This window comes from Saccostrea echinata, unplaced genomic scaffold, assembly GCF_033153115.1.
Source record: "Saccostrea echinata isolate AGI-Se365-2 ecotype Australia unplaced genomic scaffold, CSIRO_AGI_Sech_v1 ptg000017l, whole genome shotgun sequence".
Taxonomy (NCBI): domain Eukaryota; kingdom Metazoa; phylum Mollusca; class Bivalvia; order Ostreida; family Ostreidae; genus Saccostrea; species Saccostrea echinata.
This window is the reverse complement of record NW_026889766.1, coordinates 1,694,928-1,721,164: the sequence shown is the minus strand read 5'-3', so window position 1 is coordinate 1,721,164 and position 26,237 is coordinate 1,694,928. Positions and strand designations below refer to the sequence as shown.

The 26,237-nt window shown below is 31.6% G+C and overlaps 1 protein-coding gene and 1 long non-coding RNA gene across 2 annotated transcripts in view; both read left to right on the top strand.

Annotated features, from left to right (window-relative positions):
* Positions 1–26,237, top strand: part of LOC133189210 (receptor-type tyrosine-protein phosphatase kappa-like) — a 160,952-nt gene that overhangs the window by 93,476 nt on the left and 41,239 nt on the right. The window lies entirely within an intron of this gene.
* On the top strand, positions 23,025–24,139 carry LOC133189144 (uncharacterized). Its single transcript, XR_009721418.1, has 3 exons — positions 23,025–23,153; positions 23,338–23,472; positions 24,016–24,139. It is a non-coding gene; the product is annotated as an uncharacterized LOC133189144 (long non-coding RNA).

Below are 26,237 nucleotides of genomic sequence, written 5' to 3'. Positions count from 1 at the left end.
AAGTAGAATTGTTAGTTTAGATTGTGGGAATGATGTTATAAACATCAACCATAACTTATAATCTACTTTAGACCAATCTATGGTGGGATCGACACTTGCGGCGAAGGCGTAACTGCTCGTCATATTTCTTCCACCCCAAATTTCCTTCCCCACATCTTGATGCCCCTAGTCTTACGTTATGTAAATATTTTAGAAGACCCTGAAATGATTCTGGATGGGCTTACGCATAAATGCTAGCTAATGATATACTAAGAATGCATCTGTCCATCTACTGATATTTTGAATCTTACTGCTAGGTTTAACAACCTCTCTTTGACCAACTCCCCTTTTTCATTAAAAAATATTTTTTTTCTCTTAACATTCTGTCAGGGAAGTGTTTTCAAGCAATAAGCTAATCTCTGTGTATGTTGAACTAATGATTTTAGACTTCAACGAGTTAGAGACATTGCTAGCCAATAGTGAATGAATGCTATCTACAGATTGATTCTCATAACCAATGCTTGTACCTGACTGAGATTCAATAGCCAAAGCAGGGACAGGTGCTGGTGGAGAGTTTGACTTTCTGGCAAAAACTACATTGTCTTGGGTGACGATGTTTCCTGAAAGACCTGGTTCCTGTACTGCAGGACTATCGTCAGTGAGTGCTGCTGGTCGCTTTTGCCTTGACCGTTTTGACCTTGTTGCTTTACCCACGTGGTCTCTGTAATTCCTCTTATTCTTATTTTTTGGTGACATATCCACTCGTTAGAGTAAATAATAAACATAAAATTACTAACTTTCAATTAAAAAAAATACAACTTTTTTGGAATTTGTTACGCGTAAAATTAGAAACACAAATATGGCTGACGCGTCACCTTAAAATCGACCTTTAAATCCAACACAATCCAGAGAAAATACATACGTTGGATTAAAATAATGTTAAGAACATAGCACTTTATTATCCATTAATAAGATTTTAAATATATTTAAGACCGATGCAAAAAATTCTTACAAATTTTATGAAAAAAACTTGTCATAGAAATATTTAACCTACTCTGTGTCCAGCAAGTTGCTGAAAAGAATGTTGATCTCGAGCTTCCCTACTTATACAATACCCAGAGCCGCAGGCCGATCACGATCAAAATTAATACCTTTTTCCCGTAAAATAAAGTCGACGATTTTATATACATAAAATAGATGATATTTTTTCGATACTTGTACTGTGGCGCCTCGTTTATCCGGACGCCTCCGTCCCTAACGAAAACGTCCGGATAAATGAATCGCTTCTAAAAAAAAAAAAAAAAAAAAAAAAAAAGAAAAAAACCTCCAAGCATGCGTATATGCACATACCGGTATCAAATGTAAAGGCAAAGGAGAAAAACTTTGATATTTTGGTTTAATGATTTTATCTTTTAGCTTTAAAAGAAGTAATTAAGTAAAGAAAAAATATATTAAAATGTAATTTACACAATAAAAAAAAATGATGGGCAATTTTACGCTGCGACCTCCTTTTTAATGCAGGGAATTTTATTCGCCTTCTCTTTGGCATGTGAATTCATGGGCTGAGCAAATTTTGATCTACTGTTGTTTTATTTCGGCATCATCACTGAATATGTTCAAATATAAACTAACCCCGTATATACCCGTATATTCTTTACACAGGTCTACTATAGTAACTGAACACTGCAAGCTAACTCAAACACGCGCAATCAGTGAAAGTATTGTAAATATTCAACGTAAACACGAGCAATCTTAATGATTATCAAATCTTTTCCCTAAAGACTCTAAGTTTGAATTTCGATCACAAAAAATACCTTGAAAAGCGTAATTAACTTCTAAACGTATAACGCCAGTTTTGTATTTCTTTTATAAAGTAATGTACGTTTATAAACGGTAGTGCATTAAATAGAAAGATATTTCTTCAACTACGTACCTTTTCTAGCTGTCTAATGGGGAGAAAAGCGTTTCAAATATATTTACGTTTTTAGAAGTGGAAAATTGTATTTTAAACTAACGCAATCAACTTGATCAAGACCATTACAAAATCGCTCGTAATTTATTGTTCATTTTATTTACAACATTACTCTTCAAAATTCTCATGAATTTACCGATGTATATACGGTTAGCAATATGGTTTTGAATGGATTATTATTTGATTAATGCACAGTGTAAGCGAAATTCTTCGAGCTTCATAACAGACGTGTGATTAAATTGGGGTAAACACACGCTAATTATAGACGCTATTGCTTATAGGTTACAGGAAACCGCCTTCAAACTGACTGCATGGCCAATGTTTTTACAACAATTAACACTACTGCAAGATGAGTGTGAAAAAGCCGTTTCTTGAAAAATTACCGTCCGGATAAACGAGTCACTTTTTAACGAACTATTACGTTTTGTAGTAGAAATCGACCGTCCGGTTGCGGAACGCGAATTTCCGGATTAATGAGACCGAATAACGTGGAAAAACGTGGAAAAAATCGGTTCCCAAAAATATCGTCCGGAAGGTGAAGCGTCCGGATAAACGTGGCGCCACTGTACATATATATTTGAGTGCACTCAATGTAAAAAAAAAAAAAAGAAAAGAAAAGAAATAGCATAACTCAGGAAATACAAACTCGCATGTTAATATTCTACACTTTAAGATATCGTAGAAGGAATTGTTTAGGTCATATTTGAAAAAAAAAATAATGATTGAAATGCATCAAAGATTGAAATGTGTCAAAATAAGGAACATTGACCATAGGGAATCAGATATTTTTGAGATTTAAAAAAAAATTCAATGCCAAGAATCAGTGCACGATGTAATATTTTTTTGACCTTGAATTATAAATACGTTATTGACCTTTATTATCCATGGGACGTGGAGACTCATTATACATTTATCCAAACTTCAAGGCTCTACTATGAAGAAATCGCATCTAGATGACAAACACATTCTAAATTTATTCAAATAATGACCAATATATACGATATATCCACTTTCTTTTTAAGATGAAAACATGTTATTAATATGATTTTAAGATTATTGACCGTTAAAATTAAAGCGAATTTATTTTTTTTTTTACTTTGTGTATTTTAGAAGGGTGGGTTAAAACTTATTTATCATGTGCTTTGTACTAAAATGTTCAGTGAGGAGTGTTTTGTAAAGACCGCTAATGATACAACGACTCTTAATGTTAAAAATACCACTAAACGTTACACATGCAATGCTTAATGCTATAAATTATTGCATTTGTATTATTTTATTATTATTTATTTTATTATTGCAGTCTCAGCTATTAATACTAAATCGCTGCTTTTTGATAGAATTATAACAAGTAATTTCAAGTAATAAAAATGAGATTTCTATCAAATTTTTTACATGACATGAGGCACAAATTCAGAAACTCATGAAAAACTGTGATGCAGATGTCGTGAGTGTCACAATTAAATTCACATGTTTTATGTTTTTCCAAGAAAAGAAGTTGGGTTATGTAAAGATATGCTTTAAATTAAACACTTATTCAAATAAAAAAGAATAAGTTGTAGGTTATTTACTCAAATTACTCAGCCGTTGCACCAATATCAAAATAAGTAATACTGATGACATAATACTTACATTATGTACAAATATGTATAAACATAAATGTATCAAAATATAGGATTTATCTTGTGTGAAAACCTGAATACATTATACAACGGGAATACATAGATAAAAATTCTATATATTGGATAATTCATCATGAAAAGAAAAGGCTGCGTCAATCCTTAAACTTTAACATAGATAGTGACTGTTCCTTCTCCAAGCGCCTGGCATTAGAAGTAAAAGTCACGGGTCTTTCGGATTTGATCTTAAAAATATTAAAAGGTAAAGATAAGGAACAATGATCTAGAAGATCAAAAATCTACAAACAAAACAAATATGTATGTCAAGAGGGCATAAAACACGAAGCTTTGGAAAGGAAACCAGGGGTGGGACCAGGTGCTCAGGAGGAGTACCCTGCATCCCGCAGTAAGCCCTGTGTATAGATCAAGTAGACGAAATATCCCGCAGTCAAATTCAGTATTTAAATTAAGGCCTAACAATGGGTATGAAACATGTCCGCCAACAAACGACCCAGTTACAGGTTATATTTGCTATCAAGGTCATTATAATGACCGTAGAGTTTATGAAATGCTTAATTTAAACTAGGTTGTTGAAATCCCTATTACATTAATGATATCTGTCAGTAGCCTGCCTCAGTTAAAAAAAATTGAAGCATGCTCGTGAGTCGAATAAGTTGGTAGATGTATACACCATATACCGGTGATAGTGAGATAAGGAAAGTTGACGATGGAAAAGCTAAAGTCATCTCGTTTGTCATACAATTTAGTTGTTAGTTTGCCTTTATCGTCTATAGTCAGTAAAACATCCAAATATGAAACAGATGTTTCTGTGGTGTCTTTTATTTCAAGTTTACTGGATATATTAAAAACTGAGGTGTCGTGGCACGGTTGGTTTTAGCAAAATAAAGAACCCTCTTTGCTCAATTGCCGTAAATACCGAGTATAGGTCTGAAATTGAAACCCTTCACCGGCATACGATGTCGTCTCTCTATGACTGAAATTTTGAAATGAGGCCTTAAACAACATATAATCAATCAATCTACAAAAAGTTGGCTAATTAACATTTTATACAAAGAAGTGGGCTACTGCTGGCATATTATTTTAAAGAATCATAAAAGGGAAACTTTATAGACTCGACAATGACATGGACAATCGTAAATTGAAAATGTCTACCATTTTAATTTGTGGGCCTTCGAATTTCTTTTTGAAAAAATAAATATGAGTGTGATTTTTTTTTTTAGAATTTTAATAAAATTACATACAATGCAGATTTTTTTACATATGCCCTACAAAACATTAAGACTGAAATATCTTGTTTTCAGGTTTTCAGGATTGACTCGCTTTGCAGTACAGTTAATGTGCCCAATGGAAATATCGGTAAATTTTTTACTTAGAAAATACATTCTTTCAAGGATGGGCGATTCTTTTTAGGACTTTACTATTATCGGACAAATGTAATGTGGTTGAAAACTACATGCTGAGGACGATTAGATTTCTTACATAGACTTGTCACGTAATGTGGCAGTCACGTGATTTTAGCAAATATACCTGCAGTATTGAAGTCATTTATAAATTCCAATATTGCAAGGGCTTAACCCAAGTTAAAAATCTAAGTTTAATTTATAATTATTTTCAACACTCTTTGTAGTTTGTGAAAAGTGCTGCGAACCTATATAGATTCTACTATTCAATTGCTAAAATTACATTAGTTAGACCGTATGTTGCAATTGAATATTTTGCAGGTCAACTACATTAAATATATGAATAAAATCATAAAATAGACATCGCATCCAAGTTAATGGTCTCCTATATATCTGCAAATAGTATTTCATTTAATTACAAAACACATTTTTCATTGTATAAGATATAACTTGATCCGCCTCTCACTGCATACAAACTGCGTCAAATTTTACGATATGACGTCACATTGACAAGTGCATTGCGATCAGTGAAATGTTTATTTATTGTTGTGTGGGATTTAACCAACGACAAAAATACATACAATAGTAAGAATTGATGTAGTTTAAAGCTATCCAACAGTTTAAAAAGCAAATCATTTCATTTTGTGGTAATTTGAAGAACATATATTTTTGTGTGATGTCATAGTTAGAATTTCCCGTATAGATTAGGTCCCGCCTCCTTATTGTGGCTTTAACTGTGCTGCGTTATCCACAATTGTATGTTTTTATTTTTTCAATTTTGAGGTTAGTTTTAGGGTAGAGGAGAGGCCTGATATTCTTGCAAGATTACCCGCGAACCTTTACAGAAGTTACAGTGCTTCATTGTAATTGCTAATTCTTTGCATATTTATAAATGTAGCTATCAAGTAATTATTTCTATATATTCAGATATATATTCAGATTTGTTAATTACATATATTAAAGTTTGACCTTTAGTTTACAAATTCAAGTTGTATTGTTCTTGCAGAAATTTACGTAACACCGTGGTTAACTTTAATCCTTCGGAGAAAATTTGACCAAGCCCACTTCTTCACTAAAAGGAATTTTTATGAATAATATCAATGGCTCATATTCTAACTCCTTTGTTGTCTATAAAAACAGATGAAAAAGCTTATTAAAAGAGCTTTTATATAACACGCGGTACATAAAGTGAATTATTAAGACAGCGAATAGCAATCACGTTTTAAAGTCCAACAAAACAATACAGATTTTGATCAGATCAATGATGGACCCCCGAAAACGGAGGTGACATCAGGTGCTATGGAAGATTGAACATCCCCTTATTACCACAAAATAAAATGATAAGCCATTTTAAACTGTTGGATAGCTTTAAACTACATCAATACTTACTATTGCATGTATTTTTGTCGTTGGTTAAATCCCACACAGCAATATATAAACAATTCACTGATCGCAATGCACTTGTCAATGTGACGTCATATCGTAAAATTTGACGCAGTTTGTATGCAGTGAGAGGCGGATCAAGTTATATTTTATATGAAAAACGTGTTTTGTAATTAAATAAAATATTATTTGCAGATATATAGGAGACCATTAACTTGGATGCGATGTCTATTTTATGATTTTATTCATATACTTCCAGTACATTCCCTAGACAGGTGAAACTGCCGTACATTTGTATGCAGATTCATTGAAGGGTAATAGAAGGGTCGTAATGAATCGATATATTGCAAGGGCATACACTCAATGAATTACGACAAGCTTTTACACATAAACTCAGGGGTATGAAGATATTTGAAAAGTGCTGCGAACCTGATGAAATCTTGCAAATAAATTGATTATATCTACATTTAATGTACTTGACCAGCAAAATATTCAACATACGCTCTAACAAATGTAATTTTTGCAATTGTATAGTTGAATCTATATAGGTTCGCAGCACTTTTCACAAACTACAAAGAATATTGAAAATAATTGTAAATTAAACTTAGATTTTTAACTTGGTTATGCCCTTGCAATATGGGAATTTATAAATGACCTCAATACTTCAGATATATTTGCTAAAGTCACGTGACTGTCACAATACGTGTGAAATCTAAATAAGAAATATAAACGTCATCAACATGTAGTTTCAGCCACATTACATTTGTCCGATAATAGTAAAGGCCTAAAAGGAATCGCCCATCCTTGTAAAGAATGTATTTTCTGTCTAAAAAATTCGCCGATATATCCATTTGGCATCTTAACTGTACTGCATATTAGTCCTCCTACACTTCATGTAATTAATTTCACTAATATGACAGAACATAATTCTACACTCTAAAACAAAGAACTGACAGACTCTTGTTTCTTGTCTTGAGCTTCTTGAGAAGAGTATATTCTATTTAGCCAACTCCATACCATGAATTGATAATCTGCTTTCGGAAACAGTCAACAGTTAATCGTAATGAGAAGCAGTCGTTAGAAAAAGATTTTTTTAAACGTAAAAAAAAGTTAATCGACTTACAGACAATTACGCTTATAAACTACAACTACGGGCAAGAATTCACTATATAGAAGAAACATTACCTCAGGATAGGTTCAGATCTAGATGGGCTTAAAGATATAATTAGTATAGATAAATTTCTCTGAAAATGTCGTACGTAGAAAAATAAATGAAATAAACAATATTTTCTGGATACATTGTGCATAATTAAACAGTATTACTAGTATCATTTATTTCTTATTGGAAGAATATCATTCAACTAGACAAACGTAAAGTTTTAAGGGCAATATGACGTTCTAAAGGAAAAAAAAAGAGAAAATATAGCGACCATAAAAGGAACAGGCAAAATGTGTTGATTCATAAAAAAAATCCTCACATTGTACATGTTTTCCTTCTATCGAATTAAATGATCTTTTATTTTTCTTTCAGAAAACCTAGCTCAGAATTTGGCATTCAAAGGTGTAGCTTCACAAAGTCATTCATTTGATAGAAACCGATGGCAAGCAGACAAAGCAGTCGATGGAAATTTTCAAAACGGAAATAATGAAGAAGCATGTAGCTTTACAACGGCTCTATACTATAAGACAGCATGGTGGAAGTTTACTCTGACTCAATTGTCGAATGTTGCATACTTGAAAATATATTTCAGAAAATCAAGTAAGCAATTTAATTGTTGAAGTTTTCTGGTGCCTTTAATAATTTTTGTAACCAAACATTTTTCAACAAAACAGAATTATCTGCATTTTATGTCCGGAGATTCTTTAAGCAGACATGGCAGATTTGAGGGGAAAAAAAGCTGTTCACAATCGACTTTTCTGTAATTGGAAGATGATAACATTTAGTAGCATCCACAAGTCAAATTTTATATATAGTAGAGAGGTTTAGATCTTAAGCTTTTACGCGTATGTGTACATGAACATATACTTTGACATACATGTATACGTTGTAATTTGTATGTTGAGATTTTAATGACGTGTAACAAGAACGTGTACATTGTGATCGGTGTCTCTGTTTCAACTATTTAGTAGTCTTATGATATCAGTCTGACTTTAGTAAGTAAATAAGACATGGTAAAAATAAGTTCTCATGAAACTAAGCGTCCTAAATAGTGTACAACAGTTACGTTTTCACACATAAATTGACTTATTAGTTTTATTATAAAAAACTATAAGTTTACACTTACGTGTAGATGCCACTCTACAAGTTCTATGAGCGTGTAGAAAACATGTCATAATGAAATCTGATGACGTAATACGCAAAAAAATTAAGGGAATTCCCCTACTAGACGTACCCGTACCCGTACACGTACGAAATCTCAACCTCTCTTGTATTTACCAATTGTATTATATATCAAATTAAAGCTTATAAATATCATTTAACGAGGCCGAGTCTAATTATTTCCACACTTGAGATTTTGATAAATTTTCTTGAATTAATTTTTAATATTATATTTATTGTTTTAAGATTTAAAAATCGAATGTTTACCGTCCCAATTGCTTAGGAGGCCATCTCAAAAGTTGTCAAATTTTACTATTGGACCCTATGGGAATTTGTTGGAAAAGCGCCAAATTATCACATTTTCCCGTATATTTTGTATTTCTGCCCTAGAGATTTCTTTTTTAGTCAAGTACATGAAAGTTATTCTAAAAAGTCACTAAACTGTGAAATTTCAAAAAAGTTGACCATCTAGATTGGTGTAGGTATTATTACAAAGTTTATTATTGCAATGCCCGGTATATGTATATATCGGTGCAGATGAATTGTCGGCGCAGATGAATTATTTTGGAAAAAATAGAAATGTTTAGATTGCTAGTATGTTTCTTTTGTTGTTCTGCCAACGGTTTTTAGTAAAATATCGATGGAAGTCTTCAATTTACAAGTGAGTCATGTGTCATTCTTCAGCGTCATGCCTTGCTTACAAAATCGGAAAACAGTGACGTCGTTAGAGCCATTTCAGCAGGGTTTTTTTTCTTAATTATTGTCGTAAAAACATATTTCCGATCGATAGGTGTTACAGATAATATTAATTTTGTATTAAAATCACAATATTTAGGAAAGGCGTAATGTCGCGAATATGACTGCACGAAATTAAAAAGCTGCGCAAAGTCATGCGCACTCGATTTAGACTCGGCCTCCTCAAAAAAAATATCATTTTGGGATTTTCTGGTCAAACGTTGTTACTAAAAATAGATTGCGAAATGTAGCGGTATTGCTCTTCTGTTAGATTACTTATCTGAATAAAATATTTTGTATCATTAATGTCAAAATGTAAGTTAAAATATTAAAATTATAATCTTTTGTTTCTTTTTTCTGTTACCCAGATTCATGATTATTAAAGTTTAATTGCATAGAACGCCTAGATTGGTCTGATTCATTAGATATTAACGGTCTACTTCCTGTATAATTAGTTGAGTCACACGATAGAAACGCAACGTTATGCCATAGGAACGCAACGTTACGCCACTGTTATTCTTACAAGAAAATCAATAAAAAATGATCGCAAATTAATTTAAAACCAGTAAAAATACTAAATCATATCAATTGTTGAGGATTACACCTTATTTAGCAAGTGAGAAAACCTACGATAGAGCATAGTTTACTGGGTTAGATCTTGTTAAATAGTATCATATTTTATAATTATAGGGTTGACTTTATAATTATGCCCCCGGATCGAAAGATCCCGGGGGTAATTTGTTTTCTTCCTGTCTGTCTGTCTGTTTATCTGTTTGTCTGTCTGTCTGTTGTCAACTTTAACCTTGCCCATAACTTTTGATTGGTTGGAGCCATGACATTCATATTTCACATGTGTATTTCTTGTGACAAGGCTTTTCTTTGGGTACCATCATATTTGACCTTTTGACCTAGACCTTGGAGTTTGACCCACTTTCGCAAAATTTTATTAGACTTTAACCTTGGCCATAACTTCTGAACAGTTGGTGCTTGGGGTTTCAACATTCACATGTGTATTTTTTGTAACAAGGCCTTCCTTTGGATACCAACAACTTTGACCTTTTGACCTTGATCTTGGAGTTTGACCTACTTTTGAAAAACTTTAACCTTGGCCATAACTTTTGAGCAGTTGGTGCTTGGAGTTTCAAACTTCACATGTGTATTCCTTTTGACAAGACCTTCCTCTGGATATCAACTTCTTTGACCCTTTGACCTAGACCTAGGAGTTTGACCCACTTTTGAAAAACTTTAACCTTGGCCATAACTTTTGAACGGTTAGAGCTAGGGCTTTCATACTTCACATATGTAATCCTTATGACATCACCTTCCTTTGGATACAAAGCACTTTGACCCTTTGACCTTGACCTAGGATTTCGACCTACTTTCGAAAAACCTTAAACTTGGCCATAAGTTTTGAATGGTTGGAGCTAGAGCTTTCATACTTTACATATGTAATCCTTGTGACAAGGCCTTCCTTTCGATACCAACAACCCATAACTTTTGAACAGTTGCAGCTAGGGCTTTCAAAGATAACATTTTTTATCTTTTGGCCTGGATTTTGACTTGCATTTGAGAAACTTTAACCTTCGCCATAAGCTGTCATATGGGGGCATCAGTGTTTCACAAACACATCTTGTTTTCGTTTCTTTTTTTTTATTGAAAAGAGCTGCAAATTTAAAACGGTGATTAATATCAAACAAATTGAAAACTGCAAATACAACAATTACAATATAATATTGTATGTTTTTTTTTTTTTTTTTTTTTTTTTTTTTTTTTCAAATGACGTTTTCCACTAATTACCCTTGTTGAAAAAATTATGTAATGTGTAGAACTAATATAAAGACCGTGCACTCTCCATTGCGTTAGTTTTTGACAGCATAGCCTAAAATAAAAAAGAAAATCACATTCATTTTCAACAGTTTTAATATTTGCATTTTTCTTTTTTTTTTTTTTTTGTATCGTTTTAAAACACAAACATTAATAAACACAAACAAAACAATTATAATTTTTTTTATTTCCAGGAACAAATGCATGTACGTGTATTTTAATACGATATAAACCAAATATCAACTTTGCTAAGTAGTATATAAAAGTTAATTACTACCTAATTAATTTCATCATGATTACATATTTTGACTTCCTTATTTTTCTCCAAGAAAGATATCTTTATTGACAGAAAATTATACTGACTTCAAAACTTTGAACAAATTTGCAAGGAACTCTTTGTGGAAGAGTTTGTATTTTTTTTACCATCGTCTCCTTTCTTAGTAAATTTATAAAGTTCTTTTTCTGTTACCTTGTTCCACAAACATTTTTTCGGTACCGCAACTGTGCTTTAATGACCTTGATTTTTTTCCCTGACACGATTGAGCTCCTTTATTTTTGATTTGCATTCCTGGGAAGATTTCTATAACCCATAGAAAACAATTTCATCGCTCTGTTTTTCAAGACGATGTATACTTTTTCTCTGAACTTCTGCTTTGTGTTCAAATTCTTGCTCTTCTCGCTCTTCTAGTTTTTGCTGTATTTCTCTTCTCCTTGTTTTAAAGATATATCTTTCCGTTTGTACAGATTTCCTAGCTTCTGAAGTGAGAACTTTTATATTTCCATCTTTACTTTGTAACCAGTCAGATGTTCAATTCAGCAAAAAAGCGCTGTAGGCTTCAATTGCAAGAGTAGAAATGTAAGATTTATTTCTTAAATTTGGTCAGTATATGCAAAAAGTCTTTCTGAGAAGGAATTGTGCTTGTCCAAACTTTTTGTCAGTAATGACAGCTCCTCGGTAAAAGTTTCGTAGAAGTAAATGGTCTTTGTAAACATGGAGAACGACATTCCTGATTAAGGGAAGCATAATGCTTAATATGATCTCGATGTCTGTGTCATATTTAGATTCGCGTATCACACATTCAAATATTTTGTCACCATTCAAGTTGTTTGGTGTGAAAGCAGGAAATTTTCCCTTTATAAAATCTGGCTAATTTTGACTAGCATCTGCTAAATACGTTGATAAATGAATGTAGTGGTAAGACATACTTTCAATGGATAGTTCTCTACTTTTTCAAAGAGATTTCATAAGGGAGTTGTGATTAATTTTGCAATGAGACCTAGAACTTTCAATCCGGCAACTGTAATGAAACCTTAAGAACCGAAAGTACAGACATAAGAAGTCTCTTAAACTCAATGCAGGATTTCTTCAGAAAATCAATCATGTGAGAATGGAGATAAAAGATACAAGCTGCATTTTGAAACAAAATATTAAACCTATTTTCCTAAAACGGCTGTTATGGAAGGGATATGATACCATTTTGCTGAAGAAACGGTTACTTGTATGTTCTAAAACTCCCAAAGCACCCACTTTTTCATCCCCGCGCCTAGCAAAAGCTTTGCATGCATTTCGAATTCGACCTGATTCGACTTCTTTTGAGAATCCTTCATGACAGATTGGTGGGTTCTCTTATTAAAATTTCCCCTTTCTGCTTCAAACAGACTTTTCTGTGCTGCATTTGCCATGTTGACTAGTCCATGGAGACTGCAAAAAAGTTATTTAGTCTACTGACTGCTTCTTTCCCAGCATTATTTAAAGTGTTGTAATCTTTTTGTGTTTGTGGAAGAAGACTCTGTCTATATATTTCTAGTAGTTCATTGAATTTTAATTCAGTGGCTGCTCTATTACTCATTGTGTTCTGTATGTGCCCAAAATTTTGGTCCCTGTATTTTCAAGAGTTTTGTTGTTTGGTTCAGATATATCCTCTAAATATCCTTAAATGTGTCTTAAGTAGTCTCTGCTGACTTCGTTGCCATTTCCCGCAGCCCTAAAACAAAAAAGATCCATCTTCGATACGAACCGAAAACCCACCATACTGTATGCCATACTTTGAAGTTTCATTTGTATGTAACGTAGTGTTTTTTTCTCGGGTAATATTTCCTTTTTTATTGACATGGAAGATGATCAGGGTTTTTTTTCCTGCCAACTTTAAACATGCTTCAATTGTTGATCCTATAAAAGGAAGTGCTTAATGTCAACATTTAATATGATGCAACTGAAAAGGTGCATAAACAAAGTGCTCTCTCTCTCTCTCTCTCTCTCTCTCTCTCTCTCTCTCTCTCGCACATACAGTCCCTGAAACGTTCTACTTTCCCACTTGAACGGTGAGAGAACAGTGAATGAACGCTGAACGAATGCAGATCGAACGGTGAGTGAACGATGTGAGAGAGAGGAATATTTCGCCCCCCCCCCTCCCCTTTCAGGCTTAAACAAATGTTTGTACTTATATAAAAAAAATAATTTTTTTTTACATAAATCAGGTAGTGAAAGTAACTTTTTTTTTAATCAATAAATCTATTTGTTTGACAGTCATAATCGTTTTTTTTACTTTTCTTGCTTCAAGTTCAGTCGAAGTCCACGTGCTAGTAATGTCAATCAAAAACATTCGACACTGTGCAGGTGTGAAAGTCTCGTCACAAGGAAGATGAAGTGCTAGTATTCACAACAAGTTTTAACATTTTCTGTTATCATTCCTAGATTTGATTCCAAATTTCTAAATAAATAAATAAAATACATGAGGCTTAAACACTTGAATTTGAAACATGCTCTCTGCCAATTTAAAATACCACCACCGACACTTGTATATTTTGAACTATCATTTAATGACGTTTTTAGATGCATGTTTGTTTTGAGATTGAAATTTTTGTGCTACAAAACACATTAACTTCTTTTTAAATGTTAATTAAAATGTACTGGAAATACTGACGAAGTAACTAATTTAGGGGGAAAAGGGGGGAAGCTCTAAATCATATCGAATGGCAAACATATAAAGTTACGGTGAAGGAAGATTTTTGTTTTGTTTCTCTATAACTATAGACTTCATATATAATAGTAGGGAAAATTCTGTAGTATATTACATTTTAAATATTTTTTAACTACATCATCAATTTAATTCGCTCCAAAGATATTTAATTAACAGGATATCCGCAGTGCTATATATAATTCTCAGAACTAGTTCTATCATGTATTTCTGTAGTAATTGGGAAAAAACGTGTTAGAAATAAATATTTTCGTAATTTTGCTGCAGTTTGTAATTAATCGACTTGGATTATTACCTCTTCTTTAACGATTTGTCATCTTTAACATACCAACAAAATGTTGTAGTGCTTAAAAATCTGTATATTGTCCGAATTAAAATTAATTTTTTCAGAATCGTTCTACATAGGTAAATACTTTCAACAACATTTATTTCCAGAGTAAATTAATAAATAACCACAGATAAGTTAGAATAATAAAAAATAAAAAGTTAGAATATTATAAATAATTTTTCCCGTGAAATAATGATTCTTTAAACACGATATGTTAATCATTAAATTAAAAAACCTAGCTGTAAATCCTTACCTACAAAAAGTCCTTTCACTTCGGAGTTCCGAATGACACTGAAAACTGAACGATAAGTGAACGCTGAACGCAAGGTGAACGCAAAGTGTACGAACTGAGAGCGAAAGGTGAACGGTTTGTGAACGGTGAACGCGAGCGGACGGTGATCGCTGAACGCAAAACTGTGAACGGAGAGCGAACGGTGAACGCACGGTGAACGAACGGTGAGCGAACGGAAAAATGGGAAAGTAGAACGTTTCAGGGACTGTATAAGATAGAAGTACATACAAGAAAGAAGTCTCTCCTCCCCTCCCCCCCTCCCTCTCTCATGAACGAGCACACACAAACAAACATAACACACAAACTCAGGATGTACTGGAGTAATAACACTTACCAATTCGGGCAGCAGGAACACTGTGTTCAAGAAGAGTGTAGACACATAGATGGAGCTTAGGTGTGAAGGCTTTCTCTTTTTTATTAAACAAGCGAATCACATGGTTTTTGTTTGCTTCTTGTAATAACTCAGACATTACTGAAATTTCCTCCTCCTTCTCCTTTAAAGTTTTCCGAAGTTCTCTGACAACAGTGTTGAGGTCATCATTTTCCTCTTGTAATTCGCTTATGAATTTGTGACATTCCTTTACAGTTGAGCCTGCTGATGATTCTAAGCGAGCACATTTTGTTTTCCAGTATTCTTTTCTTCTTTTTGTTCGTTTGGTTTCTTTCTTGCTTTGGATCATTTAACTTCTCGTGAAGAATTTCGTTTTTCAATCTTTGTTACTTCTGAATAACTGCTTATGCATCGTATGCTGGAAGTTTGTTTTGACATTTCTGATTCTAATCTCGATTTCTCTGTGACAAGACTTTGATTTTCAAAAATGAGTGATTTGTTAATTAACATGGCTGTGGAAGATGCATCACCATCTGAGCTGATTAAATAGGATAATTCATAAATCATGGGGAGTGCTTTTAGATATCCGAGGTGGAACGAATTCCGTATCCAGAAATATTTTAAATTTCTTATTTCCTTCATTCAGAACATACATTTTTCTAAGCTTTACATAATGAGTCACTAGCCGTGTAATTGCTACCTTAGTGGAGGTAAAATTGCAGTTTTGCGAGTTTCCAAGAACCCATTGCGCAGTCTTGAATGCTACACATACTTTTCGAGAATCAATAATGTTAGAATTGAAAATTTTGATGCTTGAACTGGGCATTTCATCAAAAACTTGCGGAATACTAGTCATAAATATGACTGGCAGCAGCATATAATAGACTCTGAGAGGGAAAAAGGAGACAAAAAGTTGATTAAAATTGTATGATATTTAGGTAAAAGAAATTAGGTACTTGTAGGATCTGTAATCTGTAATAAAGATTATCCAAATTGTCGGTGAATTATCAAAACAAGCTCTATCTCCTTCTCTCTTTTTTGTTCACTCTCTCTCTCTCTCTCTCTCTCTCTCTCTCTCTCTCTCTCTCTCTCTCTCTCTCGGGTAAAACATTGGTCTTGTACTTTTAATTTTTATTGAAGTCCTCTTTGATGCATCTGTTATACTATTTATTTGAACTTATTATTTCTATCCAATCATCCATCTATCCATCCACCCATCCATTCATTAATATTCTAAAACATTTTTAATGTTTTAGTCAGACAAGAACACTTAGAAACAAACATCAGAAATAGGACTATAACTAACAGTAAAATGCAATCTTAATTAAAATGTCTACACAACACAATTAATGCATATGCAGATCTACAGGGAGAGATGTGAAGATTCGAGGTATTGGCTTCCCTTGAAAATGATTAGAAAACAGGCCTTACACCCCTCTCTGTCAAACCAAAAATCCTCCCACGCATATCTCTTAAAAAAAATGGTGCACTCTTGGCACATACTAATATTTTTTTACAAATATGTTGTATGCAAAGGTAATATAATTATATATATATATATATATATATATATATATATATATATATATATATATATATATATATATATATATATATATATATATATATTAAAATACAATGTCAGTATGTGGACATAAACTATAGGGTAATGGGACTATAAATTTAAGACAAACTGAATGAAGATTGTGATGGTAAAACAACCTTCCTCATATCAAAATCATTATTTTCTGTTACATAAGTTTTTAAACATAATCTTCTAGAATTAACATATTATAAATTAAGCTAATTTATTTGGCAACTTAATTGATTTTACTTACAGTTCCTAATTAAAAAGATATTTAATAGACTAATGTATTTTTTACGCTAAATATTTATTTTCCTTTCTTTTTTGTTTTGTATTTTAATCATAATTATAAATATTTATAGTTTCCAAAGAGCTAGGTTCACTTAATGCATCATAAAAAGGCCCTGTCCTTATATCAATTAATTTGTTATCACCCTCTGTCCCATTTCATATATCAAAAAAAGTAGAGACTCAGTGCTTTCATTTCCTATAACAAAATTTCTTTTTGAGAATCCAGGTATTGGGAAACAGGCTTTGAGAAAATGCAATGTTCTTGAATTTTGCTGAAAACGTGTGTATTTGACCACATTCAGCAAAGAATTAAAATATGAGCACAGCCCACGATCCAAAAATTAAAATATGTTTTGTGATCTTCAGAAACAGATCTCTCATTATGTAACTGAATATTTTGGATCAGAGGTTGTGCTCTATATGAAAAATTGAAGAAAAAAAATACCTCAAGTTTTGGCCATTTTTAAGGGAATTTACAGGATATGGGAAGAATGACGCATTTTATGACTTCAATTTGCATTGACTAGAAAGAAAAATTACGTCATGTTCAATAGTTACACGGTCACCAAGGGTCCAAGTTATAAATACTGCATTTTCCACCAAAACTGAGCAGGTTCGATATTTCAAAAATTCCCAGGGCCAGAAAAACGCCCCAAGTGGCTCTTTCTCTTATAACATCTTTTTAGTTTATTGATATTTTCCAAGTCCTAATTGTTTCATGTTATATGATATTTTTGACATTTGTAATTAGTATGAAAATATGTAATATTAAAGATACTCCTTTGAGCACCCCATAAGAAAGACATTAGAGTTATCCCCCTCTGAATATTCATAGTTACATGTACAGTAATCACACTCAATTACAGAACAGTTTTGCCTGGTAGGCGTGAAATGACGTTAAGTAGTGATTACGCTAAATATGTAGTGTTGTTATTTAAAGGATTGCTTTTTAGCGCCGATGTAATGAAAATAAATATACACCGCTCCTTGGAGAAGAGAAGATTCTCTTTCGTTCTATTATTGTAACACTTATGCAACCGGCTCGTCAAAGGGGGGGGGGGGGATTCTCTCCGGAAAATACTTATATTTGGCTATCTATTATCATGGCAATACGATAATCTGGCTGGACGTTTTTGGTATCATTATGTTCAGCATGATCTTCAGCATCAACTTTTGACAAAAAACAGACTATATCCATCGTTGTCATGGAAACGGCGAAAAAAAAGAACTTGATTTTTACAACGTGTTAAATTTGTGACGTTTTATTTCAGAACATGCTTGAACATTTAAAAGAAATTAAAATAGCACGCCACAATAAAAAATATAACATTAACATTTTTAAATTGTTAAACAATTAATCTTTACAGTTCAGTTTGATTTTTTTTTAAGTTGGAGATATGAAAGTTTGTTAAATACGGTTTTCTTTAAATTGGTAATTTTGTATATAGTCACATAGTGTAATAAATAGCGTAAAATGAGTTGTGGATGCTACATTGCTAGCATACATGTCTTTATATTTCGTTTTGCAAAGACACAAGGAATTTACAAAGGTAAGCTAAATAATTTTCATGGTATAGATAGTGTTTTTTTAACTGCAAAATCAGATGCTTTTTCACATCTTCCATAAACTTTTTTTTCCCAGAGAAATTAATTGCTATGTGTGTGCGTGAGACGATTTGGAAATCCGCATTAATCTTCTAAAAAAAGTTTTGGAAATCAAAATAACTAAAGGAAGCGTTCCAACAAATACAGAAATTTTTCAAATTCCATATTGCCTTTTGCCCCTTTTCTATACCTTTTGAAGATCATCGTTGATATAATTTTAACACTTTAACATTTTTTTTAATAATTTCAGCTGTGAATCGTCATACAGGATTCTCAGTATATGTTTTCAATGAGTCATCGTATACACCACCATCTACTGGTGGCTATAAGGTTTTCTCTCAGAATACATCATCCTGTCCAAATGAAGTGATGGATGTAACAGTAAACAAACTGGCTAAAGGAATAGCTCTATTTATTTCAAAAAACCCTCCACTTAACACAAGCTGTGCAGGATACAAATCGTTATTTGCTACTATTGAGGTCTGTGAAGTAATAGTAATGGGTAAGTACTGTACTATTTAAAGAGAGGCACTGGCAATATAAAAATAATAACCAATTTATGTAGTATCTATTATAAAACGAAATTATTTTTTGAGTCTCTACTCAACATGAATTGACATTTGATTAGTTTCTTCTAGGATGCATGTTTCAACACTACGGAAACCCCTGTAAATTATGTTCAACTAACTGTTTAAACAGAGAGTGTGATGCCTTTGATGGATCTTGTATATACGGCTGCAGTGAACGCTTTGTATATCCACCAGACTGTTCTAGTGAGAAATATACTTTTATTTAGAAAGAAATGAAATATATGGAGATAACGAACAGTATTCAAGCTCAGAAGTCCATTAAACAATACCAAATAGGAGCAGATTTAACTATAGCATCATAGTTTAATTGCATAATTTCATTGTTAGCATTGTATACATTAATTTCTTACAATTGTCTAAAAATGGAGATTAATATCATAAAGAGCAGAACTGGTCTTCAATCATAATTTATATGGTGAAAAATCTGACACACTTTCGACGGCAATTAATAAATCGGGTATTTTAATAAACGAGTCTTTATACAATGTAGCCAAGAGTGATTTCCTGAAGGAATAATATCAGATATAAAATTCCTGGTCCTTTTAGCCAAGTGTGGCCACAGACTCTGCACCTAATTTCAGTATTCAATACGGAATTTTAGTTAGCACATTTCATTTTTGTCGCAAAATTACATAGACGTCATTTTTATTAGAAAAATTCAGACATAACCATGGTTTAATTTTCTATAGAAATCATAGATTAATTATAGCATAATCAATATTTGTTATAAATTAAGAAAAAATAAATAAAAAAAAAATACTGCATGTTTTGTAATGCATAAAAACTTCATGATTACAAGTATCTTTTGTATTTTTTTAATCTCGATCTTTAATGCAACACTAAACTACGCTACGCAACTCAATTCATTCAAATATAATGTTACAAATGTACAGGGTGTCTTAAATAATATGAAACCATTTGAAAAAAACTGCAAGAAACACGTGCCTATAGAAGAATAAATGCAATTTTAGCAATTAAATATTACAGTATAGATTTTTTTCACACAAATGGAAAAGTATTGCCACTAAATTACATAATAAGTTTGTTAAAAATTGCATTTCAATCAAAAGGGGTTTATCCCAAGAGCTAGAGACTCTCTTTTTGAAACTGTTATTAACCAACCCAGTCCGAGGTTATTGTTTCTTAACCAAAATCTGAATCCTTTATTCATTTAAAATGTACATCCCAATGAAAATTCAGGAGATAACACCCAAAACATATTATGATGTCGAAAGGAATTTTGTACAATGTAGACATGATCCTTACCCAGGTAAAACGTCATTTAGAGGACATAATTTAAAAACCAAAAGCAATTTTCATACTTTTTTTCTTAAAGTGTCAATCAATTCGTGTGAAAAAAAAACACAGTGGACAGAATATGCTATGTTTATAATGTATATGTTGTAATTTATAATTCATTTAATAATGCTTTACATAATCATGAAAAGGTATCATATACTCTGGAAAACCATATATGTTGAGAAAAGAAGACTGTGACACCGCGGTTATTGCAACAACCAAAAGTATGCTTAAAAAACATTAGAGCTGGGTTTTTTTTTTCTACTTTTTTATAAGCGTATTAAATCGTAATATAAACAATGAATGACAAGTGATTAATATCTTAGAATACGTCGTTATCATTACTTCACATATCTACACAGTAGCTAACGTAAACGTTACCATTTAGAAAAAAAAATCTAGAACAAGCGTGTTGTGTTAATGTTTAAAGTATGAAAAGTTTATATAAAATGTATAGTGAAATGAAAAAAAAAATTGTGAAGTGGATATAAAAAAAGTTTTGTTTTATTTTTCTTTTTAATATTATTATATCATTATTATGTTGCGGTTGTCCTTCAGTCGAACACTCTTGGCTATATGAACCCGGAATTTCATTTATGTTCTATTATGTTACAGTTTTGTGGCTCTAGCGGTAAATGGACGTCGAAAAAATGACAAATATTTTCTTTGTTAAATAGGATATATTTTTTACCCAAAAATGAGTAGGGAGATATATATATATATATATATATATATATATATATATATATATATATATATATATATATATATATATATACGAGGGTTGTCCAAAAAGTTCATGGACTATGGCGTTTTTGTCAAAATGAATGGTTCAAGATATGCTTATTGCATACCAAAATATTAGTTATGAAAATCCAACTCGGAATAGTTTGGTTTTTATTGTTTGAACTTAATATTTTTGTAAAAATCTCGGTCATTAAAGGTCGCCGATAGTGCGTATGGACCAGGGTTAAAATGCCATGAACTTTTAAATAAAATGATCTGATTGAAATGATTATTTTCTTTTTAAAACGAGTCAAAGCTGAATGAAAATTTAATATATCACAAATAAAGCGGTTATCGCCATTTTCTGATACCTTTAGTATCACTTACTAAATAGACAATGAAAATATTAAGTGAAAACCGCAAGAAGTATGTTTCAAAAATTGACAGAAAAAGCGACGTCGGCCATCCGAACGGGACAGCGTCCAATCATACAATTAAGGTTAATATGGTTGAAATGTCGTCAAAAGCAAAATATTTATTCAAACAACTTAAATTTATTGGAAAATATTTACTGATTTGTAATTGGTGTATACGATTTTTCAACGGTGTGTAAAATTTCGGAGACACTACAAGAAGTGGAAAACCACTGTTATTTGATGAATTAGGATATATTCCTATTCATGACGTTGTCATAAATATAGCGCCGTCGGGCTGGCCTGTGCATCCTGTGTTTACAAAGTGTTAATATTGATGATGCTAGTAAATTATTGTGTATTGTTTTGAACTTTAAAATTTAAATTAATTATAATCTATACATAAATATTATTGCACACATTTGGCAATGTGGCATAATAAAGAAAAATAGCATGCGTCTATGAACATGCGATAAAAATTCAAAATTCATATTTCTGACGTTATCATGAAATAAGCGTTACGTCAGACTGGCACGTGAGACTTGCATATACAAAGTATTTACACCTATAATGTTCAGTAAATAGTGTGCATTGTTTTAATTTTTTGTACATTTACTCAGTCATGGTCTATATTAAGATATTATCGTACATGTTTGCCATAGCGGACTTTATAAAGAAAATTAAGCATTTGTCAAGGAACTTTTTGGACAACCCTCGTATATATTTGTGTATGCTTAATATTTCAGAAAGTTTGATCGCGAGGATTAAAATGCAAAAGTGTGTACTGATATTTTCCAAGAAAAATCGAAATCGTTTTATATTATCATTTTCTCTTTGCTGAGGATAATATCTACAGTGTCTTGCATGGGGAAAAAAATTAATTAAGATCCGCCAGTTTTCGTTTTGTTTTGTTTTTTCTTTGGGTTTTTTTTTTTTCCTTTTTTTTCTTTTTTTTAAGAACTACTATATAAAATGAACAAAATATGCTTGAAAAGATATTACATTTTAAACTTTTTAGAGGGTTTTTTTTTCCCTTCGACTAGGGAGTTAAGGAGTTTAGTCACATTTTTTTAGCGTTCATATCAACATTTTCCTTTGATTCACCTTTGAGTTCTCCTTTTGTTTGTTTGTTTGTTTGTTTTAAATCGAATATTTTATATTTCATAAATAAAAAATAACTTTGATGGGAATATTAGATCATCATGAACAAACATTTCAGGAATGGAATGGGCAATTTAGATAAGATGTTATAATTATGTACTTATTATTTTCATCGGTTATTTTCTTGTTAAGTCTTGTAAGCTTGTTAATTAGTTAACGTTTACCATAGCTTGTAAAAATGGCTATTATGGGCAAAACTGTGCACACACATGTGGCAAGTGTAAAATTGGAACTGTATGTAACCGTATCTCAGGAATTTGTCAAGAAGGCTGTCAGAATGGCTGGAGTGGATCAAGTTGTCAAGGTTAGTCTTGATCTTATTTTCATAGTATGACACCGAAATAAATCTTTGTTGAATATGTTGTATGAAGAACATTTTTGTTAAGTTTGCATGTCAAAAACCTAAAAACTTAACATAATTGTAATTTGCTTTTAAAAAAAATTTCAGTTGATATATTGTTTTAATATTTTACTTTAAATATTTTTAGTGTGTGATGATATGTTTTACGGGGAGAACTGCACTAGTAAATGCGGTCATTGTAAACCTGGAACATATTGCCACAATGTGACAGGGGTTTGTGAAGACGGTTGCAATATCCACTGGAACGGTTCTCATTGTGATGGTATGTGATTCTAAAATGTATAAGCTTAAACATGCCAAATATGACAGTAAAATCGCGAAATATTTTAAAATTCACAATGTATCACACCTCGTTTCGAACATAACATGTATAATTGATAACTGATATGAAGAGTATTCCAATATGATTTTTTTTTCTATCCCTTTATTTAATACTATTCAATTCATATTTAAAATTCTACAAGAATATTGTCTAAGACATTAGTAAAAAAAATTAAAAAAGTGATATCTTGCGTTAACGGCTTCAATGCTCTTGAATTTGTAAAAACTGAATTTATTAATATGTGTATCTGTATCAGCTTTAATAAAAAAAATTTTAGACAGTATCTTTTTTAACGCGACGGAAGATATGGTAAAGAAAAGGAAGATTCTCTTTGGTGTTCTTCTTAATTAATGCTTAAGCTAATATGCTTTGCATCGTTCATTTTGATATTTGTTTCAGGCAAGGTATTCAAATGCTTCAAATGAGCATATTTTGATGCCAAAAAAAATCAATAAATAAACTTTTTAAAATAATTCATTAAAGAGTGTAAAGATGGATTTTATGGATCCAGTTGTGGTGAATCTTGTGGATATTGCAATCAAAGTACATGTAATAAAAAAAACGGACACTGTCTCACTGGATGTCAGGGGGAGTGGAAAGGTGTCAGATGTGATGGTATGTGTCGAGATGGCTAATAACAATCCATAATGCTTCTTATTCTCTAAAAAAATCATTGGAAATATTTTAAAATACAATAAAGGCGAATTTGAAAATATAAGCAAAAAACCTTTTCCGATATCTTTAAATTTATGAATGCCTTCCTATTTTTTGTAAAACAGTTATTCACTGTAGCAAAAATAATTCATTTTAATTAATTAATAAATTATTATTTACTATAACAATCACCTTTCTTTTAGAATTATCATTGGATGTTAAAAGTAGCCTAGGATCGATTGTTGGAGGGATCCTTATAGTATTAATTATTTCTGCGGGTTTTGTGATTTGCATAGTTGTATTTAAAAGGTATATTGCTAAGAAAGTGTTTTATGTAGTTTCACAATTGTTTAGAAAAATGTGTTTTGTAATTTAAAAAAAATATTCAAAATTTCCTATTGAAGACTCTTATGGTTCATTTTATTCATAAAATTCCATCCTGTAATATAGTAAAATATGAAAAGTATTCTGCTGATGAACATGTATTCAGAAAATGATGGAATATACACTTAATTTTATTCTCCTTTGAAGACGTCGAAATTTGCAAAATGCATCAAATGATAAAAGACGCCTGACAGTGATATCTGAGGGGGGATGTGAAGAGAGCAAGAAAGAAAAACCATCAGATTTGAAAGGTTATTTTCAATTATTCATAACAAAATGTTAAAACAGACGTACGTATATTCTTCTCAGTATATATAACAGGCCTCCGCAGAGTTCGACCAAAACGGCTCACTCGCATCAGCTGTTAAAAATTATGAAGAAAAAAATGCATTCACTGTACTTATATCTAGATACATTGTCGACATAATGTATATTATATTGTGAGTAGTTGTAATATAGTTTTGGAATTACATAGAGATAAAATTGGAAAGATTTTTTTATCCAGCTCTTATGTGCAATAAACCATGTTTACCCTGCTGCATTGGGAGCATTTCAATTACACTGTGATAATCAGGGATTGTTATATTTATGGTTAGACAAATATAACAGTAACTGTTTATTCTTTCTAACCATTAAATTCATCGTATATATATATATATATATATATATATATATATATATATATATATATATATATATATATATATATATATATATATATATATATATCTGACATATGGCTCCAGGTGACCAAGGAGGATATATTTTCGACTTAGGGAGACCACTGGATTAAGGCGACCTTTTTCGGTCTCCCTATTATTTTGACCTCATCAGTATTGCAAATGTCTTTTTATAGATAAATAAACAGTCTGCCATTAAATATTATTAATCTTTAACTCTGTTATTTAACATTCAAAAGTTGTCTAATTTCTATCATCTTCCCTAAAAAAGAAAAGAATTTATAACCTACGTATAATTTCAAAGGATAATTTTTCTGCATTTTGGAGACCATGAAAATCATGCAATTAAACAAAAAATCTAGCATATATATTTTTTCCGCTTTTGATTTGTTCAAATGAGTGTTTCTTTAACTTAGTTTTCCATGTTTTATGTTAAAAACCTAAAAAGGAAAAATATTGAAATTTAGGTATACTATAGAAAACATTGCTCCTTTATGCTTGGGCCCCCTCAATAATAACCTCTGATAATGTATTTTTCTTTTGCTTATTAAAAAATTTTTGGTTTGTAGCCTCCCCCAACCTGAAACTGAAAAATGTTGTTTGGTTGTGCTCACCCCCCCCCCCCTTCTCCAACTAAATTACGTACGGGCCTATTCTCCATCCCTGAGGTTTTCTTTCACCAAAGAAAGATTAATTGGTAACAGTTCGGATATATATAGCAATATTTACGGAAGGGAATATTCTCGTTTAATTATGAAGATGTGACAGTAACTCAGTCAAAGCCACAGTGAGTGTAACATTTATTTAATATTATTGTTAATGTTTACAAATAGTGAAATACTGATACTATGAAAATTTAATGGATAACAGTATAGAAAATATACAAGTACAACCATTTATTGTAAATCGCATACATGAAAAGCTTCTTTTTTTTCAAGCAATTGGAAATTCTTTATTTTTTCATGAAATTATTTTATTTCGTATGTA